Genomic DNA, 17,970 nt, shown 5'->3' with positions numbered 1-17,970 from the left:
TGCAACCCACCATGTTCTCAATTGATTCAGTGTTTTCCCTTTAAGATATCTGAGAAGTATACTGTGGGTAGAACCTTTTGCCTTTCAGGTAGTAATTGTTCAACTCTTGTTCATCATGAATACTTCCTATTTGAACAAGGAAAATTTCCTTCACATATCTTGGAGGAGATTCACTATGAGATGCTGACAGACCCTTCCAAGTCAGAAAGCAATAAATAACTAATAATTGCCAGTATGCTCAAAGCCTCAAGACTGCATCCTGACTTTGGTATACACAAGCATTGGCATGACCAAAGTTGACCTTGTAGATAATTTTGGAACCCTTGCTAAGTCTGTCATAAACATTTTCATTAATGCCATCTGAATTGAAAGACAGACAGACAGACAGACAGACAGACAGACAGACAGACAAACAGACAGAAGGAAAGAAAAAGAAAAAAGGGACAGGACATGACTACTCCTAGGTATGGTAGAGGAGAAAGTTTATTATAGATAAAGGGGAGAACATAGCCAAATTTAAAGACAGAAATATCTGGAATAGGCCTGATTGGATATGATCAGATTGAGCTGGGCCATGTGGGGAGAATTGGAGGAGGAGAGAGAGAGAAAAGAGGAGAACCAGGTACAGGAAGATAAAGTTACAAAAGTGGTGGGTAACGAAAATGTCTGGAAATAGATAGATAGATAGATAGATAGATAGATAGATAGATAGATAGATAGTGTACTGGCTATTTTTGTGTCAACTTGACACAGCTGGAGTTATCACAGAGAAAGGAGCTTCAGTTGAGGAAATGCCTCCATGAGATCCAACTGTAAGGCATTTTCTCAATTAGTGATCAAGGGGGAAAGGCCCCTTGTGGGTGGGACCATCCCTGGGCTGGTAGTCTTGGGTTCTATAAGAGAGTAGGCTGAGCAAGCCAGGGGAGGCAAGCCAGTAAAGAACATCCCTCCATGGCCTCTGCACCAGCTCCTGCTTTCTGACCTGCTTGAGTTCCAGTCCTGACTTCCTTTGGTGATGAACAGCAGTATGGAAGTGTAAGCCGAATAAACCCTTTCCTCCCCAACTTGCTTCTTGGTCATGATGTTTGTGCAGGAATAGAAACCCTGACTAAGACAAATTGGTACCAGGAGTGGGGTATTCCTGTGACAACCTGATCATATTTGGGGGAGGACTGTGGAAGGACTTTGGAACTTTGGGCTTGAAGATCCATTCGTTGTTAAGAGCTCTGTCAGATGTTGTGTAGGAGCTTGGAAGATAATGCTGAGAACAGTGCAGAAGATGAAGGCCTGGTTTGTGAAATTTCAGGGGGAAAATTAAAGACTCTCTTCAGGGCCATTGCTGTTTTTATTGTGAAGATTTTGTAGTTCTGGTTAGCTGGGGCTGAAGAATCAGCTGTGATTAACAAGATACCAGAACTACTAAAGCAAAAACTTTGAATTACTGGGACTCTTGATGCTGGTTAGCTGGAGCTAAGAAATTAGCGGTGATTAAGAAGAGACCAGCATCGTTGAGGTGACATCTTCTGGGAAGTGTTTTCTGAAAGCACAAAGAGGCTGTGTTCCAGAGATAGGTAAGGTTGTACTCCTTCTGCAGTGGGACTTGGTAATGTGTAAGGGTCACCCAGGTGGTACTGGTTTTGAAGGCATGAAGGGGTCACACAGCAGCTCAGGCTCGGCACTGTGAGAGGCCATGGAAGGCCATTGGTGAAGGTGCAGCCCCAGTTGTAATTGAAGGCCCAGGACTGAAGGGGTCATGCAGTGTTTTGGAGATTCCAGTACCACGAGATGACCACCAAGAGCAGCAGCAGCAGTGGAGTACAGGCATCTGGAGCCCAGAGGATGACGTGTGTGCTACAAAGGGCATGGCTGGAGAAGTGACCCAAGCCCTTGGAGGAGCCCAGAAGATCGTGAGTTGGATCCCAGACGTTGGACGGTTGGAGATTGATTTTTGCTTTGATTGTGACTGTGCCCTGATATTTTCCCTCTCGAAGGAAGAAACTGTTTTAGTGGAGCTCACAGTTAAGAGACTTTGGATTTTAAAAGAGATGGATATTTTAAAGAGATTGAAATTTTAAGAATATGTAAAGACTGTGGGACTTTTAAAGTTATTTAGATCTTGGGGATGAATAAGAATGTAAGGGTTGAGGCTTACTAGTGATGTGTTTGTGTGTCAAGTTGACAAGGGGTCAATTGTACTGGCTATTTTTGTGTCAACTTGACACAGCTGGAGTTATCACAGAGAAAGGAGCTTCAGTTGAGGAAATGCCTCCATGAGATCCAACTGTAAGGCATTTTCTCAATTAGTGATCAAGGGGGAAAGGCCCCTTGTGGGTGGGACCATCCCTGGGCTGGTAGTCTTGGGTTCTATAAGAGAGTAGGCTGAGCAAGCCAGGGGAGGCAAGCCAGTAAAGAACATCCCTCCATGGCCTCTGCATCAGCTCCTGCTTTCTGACCTGCTTGAGTTCCAGTCCTGACTTCCTTTGGTGATGAACAGCAGTATGGAAGTGTAAGCCGAATAAACCCTTTCCTCCCCAACTTGCTTCTTGGTCATGATGTTTGTGCAGGAATAGAAACCCTGACTAAGACAGATAGATAGATAGATAGATAGATAGATAGATAGATAGATAGATAGATAGATATAGATATAATATAGATATAGATATAGATATAGATATAGATATAGATATAGATATAGATATAGATATAGATATAGATATAGATATAGATATAGATATAGATATATGGAAGACTATATATATGTATATATATATGGAAGACTATATATATATATATATATATATATATATATATATATATATATATATATATGGAAGACTATATATATATGGAAGACTATATATATATCCTCTGGGGGAAGGGCAGCCCAACCTCCCTAGGGTTAGAGGATGTGGTATGCCAGCCATACCCTGCAACAGATAGGGACTAGGGGATGCTGGGACAACCTAGAGGCCAAGTTAGTTTTGATATGTTAAATAGGTACCTCAGTCAGTTGTCCTGGGTTTGAAACTCAACATCCTTCAGTCTGGTGCAGATATCTCCAGGACTGGATATATCAAACACCTCTAGTTTGGTGTTAGAGTTTAATCGGCTTATCTGGGAACAAAAAACCATGTTTGTTATAAAAAATGATGAATCTTCTGCTGGTGAATCTTTCACTGTACAAGTAGACCATCATAAGCATATTGGCCAGGATATCAAAATGATTCTTCTTCAACTGAAAGAAGACTGGGCTGAATACTAAGTGGAGAGGAAAGTTAATGAATATGTGAAGGACTCACAGCTCATGGCCTATTCTCTTACTCTGTATTTGGAGAGATAATGAAATAAAGAGATCAGTGATGATAAGGAAGATGAAAAGAAAGTAGGAGATGAAAAAGATGAAGGTGAGAAGCCTAAGATTGAAGATACATGATCAGATGAGAATGGTGATACTGGGAAAAAGAAGAAAAAGAAGACAAAACAGACTGAGGAGAGATACACAGGTCAAGAAGAACTGAACAAGTCCAAGACCATTTGTACCAGAAAACTCTAATGACATCATTCAGGAGGAATACAGTGAATCTTATAAGAGCCTCACCAGTGGAGGAAACCACTTGGAAATCAAGCCTTTTCTGTAGAAGGTCAATTGGAAGTCAGGGCGCTGTTTTTCATCCCTTGACAAGTTTACTTTGACCTTTCTGAAAAAAAGGTGAAGAATAAAGATATCAAACTCTGTGTCTATCATATGTTTATCATGGACTGTTGTGATAAGTTATAACCAGACTATTTCAACTTTATTCAAATATCTCAACAGAAAAAAATCTTGAAAGGCATCCTCAGAAACATTGTGAAAAAGTACCTGGAGCTCTTCTCTGAGCTAGCAAAAGACAAAGAGAACTAAAATAAATTCTATGCAATATTTTATAAAATTGTAAAGCTTGGAATTTATGAAGATTTCATTAAATGGTGATATTTCTCTGAGATGCTGGGCTACTATAAATCTCAGTTTGAAAACGAGAAAATGAGATGGCTTCTACCTCAGAGTATGTATCTTACACGAAGGAGACCCAGAAGTCCATCTACTACATCACTGGTGAGTGCAAAGAAAAGGTAGACAACTCTGCCTTCATGGAGTATGTGCAGAGATGAGGCTTTGAGGTGGTATATATTGACAAGTTTGGTGTATATGAATAAGTTTATTGACAAGCAGTTTGGTGGGAATAGCCTGGTCTCTATTAGCAAAGAGGGCCTGGTACTATCAGAAGAAGAGGAGGAAGATGAGGAGGAAGAGGAGGAGGAGGGGGAGAGGAAGAAGAAATTGAGAAGAGCAAAGGAAATGTTGAGAATTTCTGTTATTTCTTAAAGAGATCTTTAGATAAGAAGTTTGAGAAAGTGACAATTTCTAATAGGCTTATTTGTTGAACCAGATGAATTGTGACAAGAACCTTTGCCTGAACAGCCAAATTGGAGCAGGTCATGAAGGCTCAGGCATGTGGAGACAACTCTACAATGATCTATATGATGGCCAAAAAGAATATAGAGTTTAATGTGAAAAAAACAAGAAGACTGTCAAGGACTTGGTGTTGCTGCAGGGATTTGCTCTTGAGGATGCTCAGGCCCCTTTCACCTATATCTAGAGTCTGTGATTTGATCTATAATTTGATCTATGATTAAACTAGGCCTAAGTACTGGTGAAGATGGTGTGACAGTGGAGGAGCTGAGTATTGCTGATTCCCCGGAATGAGGGTTATAAAGATACATCTCACGTGGAAGTTTAGAATTTTCCCTAGAAAGTCTGTGCACTTTATGTAATTTCCACTATGGCTCCCCAGCATCTTTGACCCTGATCCACTAGCCTCTCTGCTGATGTTGAGTGGTTATTTTCTTCATTTCTGTTCTTAGTATCTTCAAACAGAAAAGTCCCCTGCCCCACAAAACAGGAGGATTGTTCTTTGCTTTGTTTATTTTGTTCTGAAGTTGAAAGTATGAAAAATAAAGAAATGCAGTTTTAAGAGATACCTATGATGACAATAGGGAGGCATTAAATAATTTTAAACAATCATCTGTCATCTTTTCAAAAGCCTAATTGAATGTTTGGAAGGTGAAAAGATTAGAAGAATAAGTAATCAGAATGAGAATTAATGGATGTCCAAAGTTATGGCTGGGTTGATTGGGAAAGTGATGCATGATCACTTGTGTAAGTTTGAGGTATCTCTTAATACATTCAGATAAAATGTTTATGAGCTGTTAGATTTATGAGTCTGGAACACTTGGGAGATACATGGACTTTTGATAGAGACAAGGAAGTCTCTAGTTTTAGAATCAATTGCAAAAACATAAGGTCATACCAAAAGATTATCCAGAGTGAAAAGAGAAGATTATATCTTCTTAGGAACAGTGGAAGCCATTTGTAGAGAAGATTCCAATGTTGTGATGTAAATAGAAAGAAATGCAAGAGTTGCTTTCTGTATGAGTTCTACTAAGTGGATATATCTGCTTCCTGAATGAAGGAGTATCTCCCACACATCTTTGGAAACACCCTTTGGAATTTATATTTATTTTCATTTGGTTAAAATAAATAAAGCTCAACTCCATAAGTCTTTGTAGTCATATTAAATAAGGCCAATTCTAGACAATAGTGAAATACAAGGGCTGCTTCCTTCCAATTGGCAGTATGTATGACACTTTGAATCACAATTCAAATGGTTTATTCATCTCTGTAGTCCATGTACCCATTCTGATTCATTCACATGTTCACAGCATCCTCCCTCCTCCTAGCACTTATTTTTAAATAAACAAAACTGTGAACTACAAACCTCTACTAATAAAGTACATACAGCTAACATTATATGAACTCAACATATATCTATGCATGTGGTAACAATTATCACAAGTCGGACTTCTCTATCCTCTGTGGGTTCTAGAGATAAAACTTAAGTATGTAATCAAACTTTCACAACAAGCTCTTTTACATGCTGAGCCATCTCACCTACCTCATACTTGGTTTTAAAGTATATAAACATTTACCTTTTCTAACTCAAACTCTGTCTACTGTAGAAAATATAGAAGATGAAGAACAGCATAAGCAAGTGAAATCACCTCTAATCGCACTGTCCTCTTGCTGTTTCTTTCGGTGAATATGCATAATTTAAAAAATCATCTTATACACGTAGAGTTTTATTTAATACTTAATTAATATATTATGTAAATTTACTCTTAATACAGATTGTTTGATATGATTTTAATGGATTCAGAAGTTGCAGAACATTGATTTGATACATGATATTTTCTTAGGCTTGGCTATATAAATGGATATTTAAAACAACAATACAGTATTGCTATTTAATTGTCCTATTTGGTATTGCAAATGACTGATAGCACCAGAGGAATAAATAATAATACACATGATATCTATGAAAAGGCATAAAAGTGACTCTCAAAATGATTTTGTAAATGAACCAAGAAAGTAGATATACAGAAGACAAGAAAGGTGAAGAGGAATAAAGCTCTGAATTAAGTGAAGTCTTAGAAATGGATAGTTCTCTTCAACATCCTCTAAGTAAGGATAGTTTTTGTCTTGTTGACTATCCATTAACCATCAAAATGTCAAAACCTACAATATCTCAAAGTGCTTCTCTGACTCTTGTTTTCTGTTTTTGTGTTTGTTTTTAAAGCAGGAAGTAGTATATATACCAGTGGATCTTAACATCCGAGTTAGAAAATGTCTTCATATAGGCATGCAGTAGTCTGTACCCCACTGTGCTTTTGTCTTTCTTAGCCGACTGTAAGTTCTATATAAGAGTTGAAAGCTATGTTGAGGGATATGCCTCAGTAAATCATTTACCACATAAACATGACGAACAGAGTTGAATCCCCAGAACAGAATCCACCTAAAAGGTGAGCAGGCATCGCAGCTTGTTTGTGATTACATTATGTCGAGGTAATTTGGGAGCAAACTAGCCAGATTATCTTTAGGTCCAGTAAGGGCCCTGATTCAATATATAATGTGGAGAGTAAGGAAGACACCCAATGTTTATTCTATTTATAGGACATTGTAGAGGGCTGCCCTTTTCTAACATTTCATACAACTCAGAGGGTTATGTTATTTACCTCTCTCCTCTCTGCTATTTTCTTTTCTAATTCACTTGTAAGAATATTTTCATGTTGCTCTCATGCTCTCCCAAAACAGTACCACGCATTGCCCTCTGCAATGAGTATCAGGCACTATCTTTTTACTTGCTATAGAGAAAGTGAGAGGTGAGGTTTTATTCAGATTGCCAATGAAAAACAAGGAGTTTGTATAAACAATGTAATGATAAATTGGACATCTTCAATAATCAGACTGACTGGCCCAGTGATTTGAACAGTTGGGTTCTTTAAAGACGCACACTGAGAAAAGGTCACATGTGAGAGATTTATCGAGGTGTTTTCAGAAAATTAGTACCAGAACCTCAGGAAAGGAAGTCGGACCAGGCAGAAGTTGAATGTTAACACTACTCCAAACCAGGTATCAAATAACTCTGAAGTTGTCACAAACACTCAGGGTTGCCTTACTTCGCAGAACAGGGGCTATCTATGTCTTTATACTTTTCTATAATGATCACTGGATACAATTTGCGCCTGAGAAAAACATATAGCCTAAAACAAAGCAGCTATTTGCACATGAGGAAAACTTATGTGGGAGGCTGACAGCTAAAGACTGTCTCATGGCTACATTCCCAGAAGCTGGAGGAATGAGTTCTTTGGCCCTAAAGATGGATCTGGATGGCATAACACAGTGTCTACTATACTTAGAATGAATTTACAGACTTGTTCTAAAGTTTGTATCAGAGCTGGTTGAAACATTTGATTTGAGATAGCAAGTACTTGGGAAGAAAAGGGGAACCAAGAGATACTTAAATGACCCTGTGTTGTACCATGTGACCTAGTATCCCCAGATACCACAGACAAGACTAGCAGGAACATTCATCTCTAAAGAAGCAGCACACCATATATGCCTAGTGGTTCAGGAGGTAGTCTCTGTGCACATTATGTATCAGGAATAGTAATGATGGGTTGGATTAATTTGTTATCTTCCTGATACATATAGCAAAACCCCAAAATGCCAAAATGAAAGAGTAGAGAAAGATTTTAAAGCAATAGAAGTTAATATATATATATATATATATATATATATATATATATATATATATATATAAAATGAGAAGACTGATAGTGAGGCCCTTGAAGCAAATTTGAATACAAACTCTAAGCATAAGGAACAGTATGAAGAAAGATGGAGAAAGTGAGGCCAGCACAATCATCAATGCCCAACATAAGTGCACACTTTTAGTGACTAGTAAAGTATAAATTAAAACACTATTTAGACATTGTCTGCTTTAACAACAAAAATTATCCCACAGTGCCCTTCAAATTTCCCAGTGAATCAGAATCGACCAAAGAACTTTTAGAAAAATACACTGTTGATCCCTGAACTCACTTCTGAAAATTCTGTTTAATCCTCATCAGAGACCTAAAGTCCATATTTTAACAAGCTATGTGGGTAATGATTATGTAGGAAGTCAACGAACTGGAGTTTGAGAATCACTTTCTGAGGGCGGGATTCTGCATACCAAGTGCTGTTATTCAGTTTAGACTCAGTCCTAGGAAGAAATCATTTTTACTATTCAACTGCCCAAAGTAACACCATTTTTGTCCTAGTTTTGGCTAACTTCACCCAACAGTCCCAAGCCCCCACTGACTACATCCTGCTGAGTAGAACATTCTCCTGCAGCTGCATTTGCAACTTGGAGAGGTCCATTGTTTTACAACATAAAACAAATCAACTGAACTGAAACTTGAGACTTCTGCTCCTTGGCCTGCCTCAGGTATGATGTAATTGTGGTTTGTGGATTTATAAACTTTACCCTGCATCTTTCTAGGCTGGAGTGCAGAGCTCTTTCTGTCACAAGCCTGCTCTTGACTGCCAGCAAATAACGGACTTTTAATTTGACCTTCATTAAGTGGCATTCTCCTGTGTCTTGCGTGGGTACAGCACTATGGTGACTGAGCAGGCATTAATAGGGATATCTGTATTACTAAGTAAGACTGGAAATGAATGGAATCGCATTCATCACTGCTGCAGTAATTACTCTTTTTTTTTTTTTTTGATGTGGCATCAAACCTCGAAGCTCCTGCTTAGAAAGCAGGACATGCATTTCTTTGATTGACTTGTTAGCAAAGTGATTAAGCTTTTATTGCATTTTGGTGATTTTTTAAAATATCTTTTGTAAACATATCTATCTATACATAGAAAATACTTATTCTGAAGTGTCTTCTAGAGAATGAAATCTTAGTGCTATTATGTCTGAAATTTAGGAAAAATATAGTGTATACCAGAAGATGGCCTACACATATGGACTGAATGTTTAATGGATTGACACATTTTAAAAATGTGTGGTATCTCTTGGATCTTTCCTATCTATATACCCATAAATGCTTAGGATTCTGTAAGTGTTCTACTGATTGATGGGTGAATTCACTGATTCTCAAATCAAAATCATGGTAATATTTGCTATTCTTATCCACCTTTGTCCTTTCCTCTGCCTCTTTAGACTCTAGATATTGTAAAAATCTAAGAAACCTTGTAGTTTTGAAGGTCCCAAGTTGGCCTATATTTTAAAGCTTACCTTCTCAGAGAGGTGATAGCACTTCCGAGGAACTAAAACTGGTTTTTAGGGCTTTAAAAATAGGTATGTTGCAAGACAATGTGGCACATGCTTTTAATCCCAGCACTGGGGAGGTAGAGGCAGATGGATCTTTCTGAGTCTGAGGCCAGCCTGGTGGTCAACATAGGGAGTTTCAGGAAAGCCAGAACTATCAAAAAATACCCTGTCTCAAAACAACAACAACAACAACAGAAATAGGTATCTAACTGACTCAAGGCCCTTCTAAAGGTCACTCAGTTCATAACTAGTCATATGATGCAATTGTGGAATTGAGTTTCTGAAGGAAGTTTTGGAATAAATATGTAAATAGATCAAAATATTGGTGAGTAATAATCAAAACAAGATTGAAAATACTTTTTTATATTTAAACTTTTAGCTTATTTTCTCTGTTCCTCTCTGTCTCTATCTCCCTACCCTCCCCCTGTGGGGGAGGGTTATAAAGGTGGGGGTGTGCAAACATGCACACTACAACATACATGTAAAACTCAAAGGACAACTATTAGGAGTCATTTCACCATGGGAGTCCTAAGAATTGAACTCAGGTCGCCTGGCTTGGCAGCAGACCCCTTTAATTTTACCTTGTGAGCCAACCTGCCAGCCCTGAAAGTACTTTTAATAGCTTTACAAAACTCTGAACTTCTAGCTAAGATCTGGTCTTTGCCTCACTGCACACAGAGATTGCTGTGAGCAGTTTGAGTAGTAGACTGGCAGAATGAATCATTCAGGAGACCTGGCTTTCTGGCTAGCCATTAAAGACATCCTGGGTAACATTACATTAGCCTCCAAGTATTCTGTTTGAGGAGTACCTGAAGAGTTAGCACTGCTCAGAGGAGCTTGAAGAATTTAATTTAATATAGTGAACAAGATTTTAAAGGATACCTAGACTTTTTCTTGATGGAGGCTTTTATTAGTTACTTTGCTTTTGTGATCAGATATCTAATAGCAGTAATTAAGGGAGGAATTATTTTGGCTGGCAGTCCCAGAGAACATAGTCTACTGTGACTGGCTCTGTTGTTTTTGACATACATGTGGCAGAGCATTTATGGAGGAAGAAGTTGTTTGCTGTACAGTGTTAAGGAAGTGGAGTGAGAGGTAGGAAGGGGGCAGGGCCAAGATACCACTGCCAAGGACACTGCTTGAGGGGCCTGTTTTTCTCTAGCAACACCTCACCTTTTCAACTTTCTAGAGCCTCCCCAAATAGTACCAACATCACTAGGAGAGCCTTTGGAGCAAACATTTTAGCTCAGACCACAAGAAAAGACCCTTAGGGAGTCATTCTTGGGGAAATGGAAATCAAGTGATAAGAATAATAATGGTATTATTGAAACGCAAAACTAACTGAATAGTTCAAAATGTTGTTCTGTCAGAGATGCCTCAAGACATAGATAAGAAAGAACAGGAGCCTAGAAGTTAGTGAATCTAAATATTATGACAAAGTTCAACATGCTAGATATAAAAGGCAAGAAATTTTAAAAAATCAAGATAGTGTTTGAGATCATTTCTATTAGGAAATTGATGCAATTTATCTCCATGATCTAGAATTAAATGGACTTGCTTTGTTGTTGTTGTTGTTGTTGCTTTTCGGGTTGTTTGTTTGTTTGTTTGTTTTCCAATTCAGGGCATTTGCTCATATTCAAAACTAAACTAGTTCTGTTTATGTGAATAATGCATTAATTAAAGTATAGTTACTAAGTATATATGTGAACTATAGGGAAGAAAATCAGAAATACAAATATGAGTAACAAATATAGCATACAAAGTTATGTCTCTCAAAGTGTCAAAATATCAACTCAGAGCTTCACATTAGTCTCTTACAGAAGAGTTTACTCTGCTCATATTCTGTAAATTATTGGCAAATGTCTGTAGCCTATTGAATATTGCCTATTGGCAAATGTCTATAGCCTATATTTCTTGAATGTTATTTTTTTCAATTAAGCATGCAGAAATGCATCTGAAGTATTTATAAAATAGTATTGATTAAATTTTAATGTATTTTAATTATTATATTTATATTATAGCATATGCTATATACTTTTATCCTTTGTGTTATAGCATAAGCAATTCTTGCCATTACTTTAGAATGATATTCAAAAACATCTGACAATGTTTTAGGGCTTCTAGGCTGAATGTCTTACATACCAAATTTATTTCCCATATCCTTAAGTTATTTTGCTGGATCCCCTGTGCCAGGAAAGGCTAAACTGTACAGATACCCACATAAGTTCCATTGTCTTGTGGTATGTCAGGAGAGAGCACTTGAAGTAATAAAGAGTTGGAAAGAGACTAAGAAATGTATCCATTATTACTTCCTCTGCATGATCATCAAAGCTTATTTGAAGACCTCAGTTGCTATACATATGCTATATCATCATCCAGTGCTAGCATCTTCTTCTTTCTTCATTATTTAGAATTCTTGGTGTTGTTAACCTTGGGGCATTACTATCTCTAGTTTTATAAATGGTGCCCATGTCTTTATAAATGATCCAATATTTAAATTCGTATCAGTTATTCACAGTGATTATTCTTTCTATTCTGTAGAACCCATACTAAAATTCTATTGTAGTAAATTCTGGGGTTGTGCCAGATCAGTGACCTTTTAATGGATTATGCTACATATAAGCTAAATTTTTAAAAGAGGCATTTTTAACTTTCTTTTATTCACTTTTATTAAAAATGGATGTTTTTCCTCAAATAATATAACCTAATTCTGGTATCCCCTCCCCTCTTCGTCCCCTCCAGTTCATCCCCACTGCCTCTCCCATCTGGATCTATCTCCTTTCTCTCTCTTTAGAAAACAAACAGGCTTCTAATGGATGATATGATATGATGTGATATGACAAGGAAAGCACCCAGGAAACAGCACATGAAACAAATACAGATACTGAGGTGCATTCATTTGTGCATTCAGGAATTCCATAAAAACCCTAAACTGGAAGCCATAACATATATGAAAGGACATGTAAGATTAAAACAGAGATTTCACTGAGTTCATTTGCTCTTGGGCATCTATAGCTGGAAAGCAATCTACCCTCAGTTTGTTTCATCAATGAGAACCATTTGGAGAAAACTCAACTTTCATTTGCAAGCAGTTATCAGTTGGAGATAACTTCTGGGTTAGGGGTAGGGGCATGTGTCCATTTCTCCTTTTAGCTCAAGGATCCCATCTGAGGCAGACCTGTGCAGGGCCTATGCAGGTTGTGTCAGTCTCTGTGAGTTCATATGTGTATTGATCATGTTGATTTAGAAAAGAGACTTACTTTTTTGGTATCCTTCATCTCCTCCAGCTATTACATTCTTTCTGCCTTCTCTTCCATAGAGTTCCCTGAGCCTAGGTGGTGGTGGGGATTTGATGGAGATATCAGTTCAGGGATGAGTGTCTGAAGTCTCTCACTCTCTATATAATGCCTAGCTGTTGGTCTTTATATTTGTTACTCTCTGCTGCAGGAGGAAGCTTCTCAGGTGCTTAACAATTGTTGAGCAAGGAACAAATATATGAGTTTAGGCGGATATCATTAGAAGCCCCTTATTGGGACACTTCTTCAAACATGTTTACTGTTTCTCTATTCATAGTGGCGAGGAATTGGAAATAAACAAAATGTCTCTCAACAGATGAATGAATAAAGAACATATGGTACATTTATACACTGGAATATTACTCAGCTATTAAAAATATTGAAACCATGAAATTCACAGGTAAATGTATAGGACTAGAAAAAATGATCCCAAGTGAAATAACCCAGACTCAGAAAGACAAATACAGTATATATTGACTTATACAGATATTAGCTGTTAAGTCAATGATAACTAAACTGCAATCCATACAGCTACAGAGATTAGATATAGAATAAGAGACAATGTGAGGTGGGGCAGATGTCTCTAGGAAAAGAAATAGAATAAATAGCTATAGATAGATGGGGCAGGGAACTGGAACCAGATGGTAAAGTGAGGAACAGTAGGGGAGGTAGGAGTTGAGAGAGGAAATATGAGGAGAGACAGCAAGAATTGTTTTACATTTGAGACGTAGTATGGAAACTTAATAGAGTAGAAGATACTGTGTGTGTGTGTGTGTGTGTGTGTGTGTGTGTGTGTGTTGTAAATGAAATTGCCGAGTAATGGGGAAAGTCCCAATTGGTCATCTCTTGTCACCAAACAAACCTTTCAATACTTGTGATAGGTTATTTCTAATTGAGTTGTTGGCCAAAGGGGCCCCTTGGAAATCCCCCAAACAACCCAGGCTGTTGCCATAAGTGTAGGTTGCTCATCATAAACTGATGACAAGGCCCTATTACTGAAGACAACACTCACACAACTCATTGAACATGGAGAAGTTGCTCTGGTGCCTGCATACCCCTACATGTACTAGCATCTTTGGTACTAGAAGGTACTCTGAATGTTACCAAAGGTGAAATGTAAACACCAACCCAATCTCAAACCCTTTGATCTACCTGCAAGATATGTTGCTGCAATGGTTACACAAACCTGTTGTGGGTTACCTTGGTGCTGTTTGTATTTTGATGTTATGATGAGGAGCAGATCATGTACTCAGGGGATTCCACGTGAACCTGCTCCCCATTTTAACTGGTCAAATAAAGGCTAAAGCCTGTGATTGGGCAGTGGAAGGGAAAGGTGGAGCTGGAAGTTTTAGAGAAGGAGAGAGAGAAAGAAGGAAGAGGAGGTAGAAGATGAAACAGAACCATGTGGCCTGGAGAAGCTGCAAGCAGCAAGGGATATCCTGGCTGGGGAATAGAGTAGTGTAGTAGGAAATCTGCCCAATTTAGGTACACAGTTTATAAATATTATGTGTTGTGTGTTTTTTTTGCATGGGCATATTGGGGTAGGATATTCTTCACCCAGCAATTGTGCTATCTGGCTGATTTTAAAGTGTTAGAAATGTCTGGTTTTTTCTCGGAGACTCAGGTGGGCAGGAGAGAAAGAACACAGCCAAGGCCGAATTCGCCCAGGCTTTAGAATGAGAGGATTGGGCAAAGGACTGAGCTCCAGGGGAGAGGTAACTACAGTAGATTGTGGATTGGTGAGACAGTGATCTCAGAGCCCTGGAGAGGCAAAGCCAGCATTTGTGGGAGAGGCATTGGCTAGCAGGTGGGTGGATGCTGGTCCTAAAGCCTCCCCAGACCAGGCATGTTTTTTTTTTTTTTAATTACACACAACATAAACCTTGTAGGAGTAACTAAAATATATCTAATTTGATTTAAGGCTCAGTCCACAGATGGAACCCATACCTGACACTGCATCAGCGAACAAGAACCTGACACTAGATAGCCCAGAGACTTAGTGTAAAAGCAAATACTACTGTTCTATTAATAGGACATTAAAAAAAACTTTCTAAGTTAAAAATATCAGTAAATGACTTAGTTACAGCTCACCTAGAAAAATTGGACTCTTTTGCACAGATAGTAACTATTCTGGTGTGGAATACAATTACATTCCATGTAAATCAAGTTGACTTATACTAATTTAGAAGAAGAGCTATTGGTAATATAAACCTTTTACTTTCAAATTGAGGCAAGCAAAATAAACAATGGATATTTCTAAAGGTACCACCACCACCAACAACAACAACAAAGTTTTACCTCAGAGAGCTCTGATTTTATTACTAAGAACAGTAACAAAATCAATTTCCTATGGATACAAAATATTTTTGTTATTCCCTTCAAACCAGAACTAATAATTTAAAATAGTTCAAATAGACTTAAAAGTGCCTCAAGCCTCATGTAGATTTAAATAGCAATTTGCATCTCTATCTCTCAGTGTATACGTTTTTAATTACAGAAAGTATAGGTAAATTGCTCCTTGATTTTGCATATATAAACAGCTCCAAAGGTAGCATACAAGTGATAATTTAGATTTGACAAGATATCCCTAGGATGTGTGCATGGAACCATTTAGCACTGACTGCTTGAGACTGAAAAATAAACAATAAATCTCAGAGCAACAGAAGCAGAAACATGTCATCATTTCACTTTTGGAAATCCTGTACTTCAGCTTTGTTCCTTGGAAATAGAAGACTCTGCCATCTCCTCATTCTTTCCATTTGGAGGCGTGACCAGATTAATATGAAACTAGTTTCTAATCCATACGATGTGTCAACAATTTCATTCCTCTTTTAGTTTTTCAAAAGAAAATTAAATGCAAAGTCCCCCCCACACCCCGCCCAGCTAGGACTGTAATTAGTTAATATCTTTTAAATAACTTACTACAGAGAGCTTTATAAAAGGGGGGAGGGGCAGTACTTGGCATAGGTAAAAGCAGATCGACCAGACAGATGTACTTCCTACTCACATTAGAATTCCTCTAGGGTTGTATATGTCAACCTTAAGGCAGATGGCTCAATAATTACTTGTGAAGAGTTCATGAAGACCAGATATTCAGGTCAGTGAAGATGGTAGAAATTTCCATAGACATGAAAACATTCCATATTAGAAATATAGGCAGAAGAAATAACTGTCCTTATCCCCCAAGACACACACATGCAACAGCAGGGTCTAAGTCACTGTGGACACTTGAATTTAATTGAAGTGAACACTAATTGAATCATTGAATTCCCAATGAGGGAAGAAAAACAAGAATTATAGGCATGTTATGGACATGTGATAGTTTTTTTTGTTTCTTTTTCCCCTCAGATCCCAACTGAAGTCTAGGTTGGAAACCTAGTCATTTATTCCCATTGACAGGCCCATCTGGCATTCATGTCAGGAGGTAAGCAGGGCCACCTTATGCTTTATAGTGATGGAGAATCTGGCACTGGATCCCCATGGGGCGCTTAGTCAGCAGATAAGTCCCTTGAGTAGATTCCCAGAGCTAGAGTGACAAAGAGCTTTGGCTAATCTTTATTTTTTCTCATTGGATTTGGCTGCTAGAATTATGGGACCAAACCACAATTTGGCATGCAAAAGACATAATAATGATTATTTTATCTTAGGCTGTTTGTAGATTTGAGATTCTCCTGTGGAGTATGAGAGTTAGAAAGAAGATAAGTTACATAACAGAGGGAAGTAAACACAGATTGGCTAACTGAGTAGTATTTGGGATTTTCATTGATAAAAGCAGAATATTTGCTGTGTAAAGAAAAGCAAGAGCACCTTTTCATTAATTTTATTTTGTCAGTTGTGCTGCAAGGTTTTTCTGCCACTAAAATAATTACACTGCCAGAGTCGTATTTCTTACAAGACAAGAAGTATTTATATACATATGCATACCCTGCATTATCTATCTATCTCTATCTATCTCTATCTATCTATCTATCTATCTATCTATCTATCTATCTATCTATCATTAGTACTTTTACTTTATAATTCAAAATTTACCCTATTGACCTATATTTAACATGAAAATATTTTAGACACTTCTTCAGCATGTTTACAGTCAAGCAACACTTACTACATATATTAAAATGTATCACATTATCTAGCCACTTGATTCTGGGTGATCTCTCTAAAGCATTTAATATCCTTATCACTTATCCATCCCTTTTATCACACAACAATCAAACAAGTTTGACATGAAAAAGTATCTTTCTATTTTTGTAAGTAGTTGAAATATTATTTTCTTAAAGGTAAACAGAAAACATTTTAATCCATTCAATTATCTATTCTTAAAACAGGTATCCCCCTGGAGCTCGTGTCTCTAGCTGCATATGAATCAGAAAATGGCCTAGTTGGCCATCAGTGGAAAGAGAGGACTATTGGTCATGCAAACTTTATATGCCTCAGTACAGGGGAACTAGAGGGCCAAGAAGTGGGAGTGGGTGGGTGAGGGAGTGGGTGGGGGAGCGTGTGGGGGACTTTTGGGATAGCATTGGAAATGTATATGAAATAAATATCCAATAAAAAAATAATAAAAAAAATTGAACCAAGGCGGGGATGCGGCAGGTGAGAAAAAAGCTGTCTTGGAAGTGACAAGGGACATTCAGACCACAAGATAACCATCATGATGAAACATTACAATCCTGGTGACATACCAAGACATCTTAAGAAGACTCAGATTAGCTATAAAGGCTGGTTTATAGTCACAGGCATATAGCTACTCAAAAGACTAAGAACTGGTTTCACCTTGAGGCAATTTACCTAGAGGAAATTAGAACTGAAGTGAGCCTACTCATAAGTATCAGATAACTTAGTCACAAATTCTCACCTCCTTCAGTTGCGAGAGATTATTTCTCAAAGTAGATTTATGAAAAATAAATAAGTAAAACCTCCAAATTAGCCCTCCATAATCAGTCCTTTTAAATCAGGCACAGGTACAC

At 37.8% G+C, this 17,970-nt stretch overlaps 1 pseudogene; it reads left to right on the top strand.

Moving 5' to 3' along the window:
* Positions 1 to 238: 238 nt before the first annotated feature.
* Positions 239 to 4,674, top strand: LOC110286434 (heat shock protein HSP 90-beta-like; annotated as a pseudogene).
* Positions 4,675 to 17,970: the final 13,296 nt, after the last annotated feature.

This window comes from Mus caroli, unplaced genomic scaffold (assembly GCF_978045245.1).
Source record: "Mus caroli unplaced genomic scaffold, Mus_caroli_1 scaffold_5, whole genome shotgun sequence".
NCBI classification, from domain to species: domain Eukaryota; kingdom Metazoa; phylum Chordata; class Mammalia; order Rodentia; family Muridae; genus Mus; species Mus caroli.
This window is presented reverse-complemented; position numbering and strand designations above follow the sequence as displayed.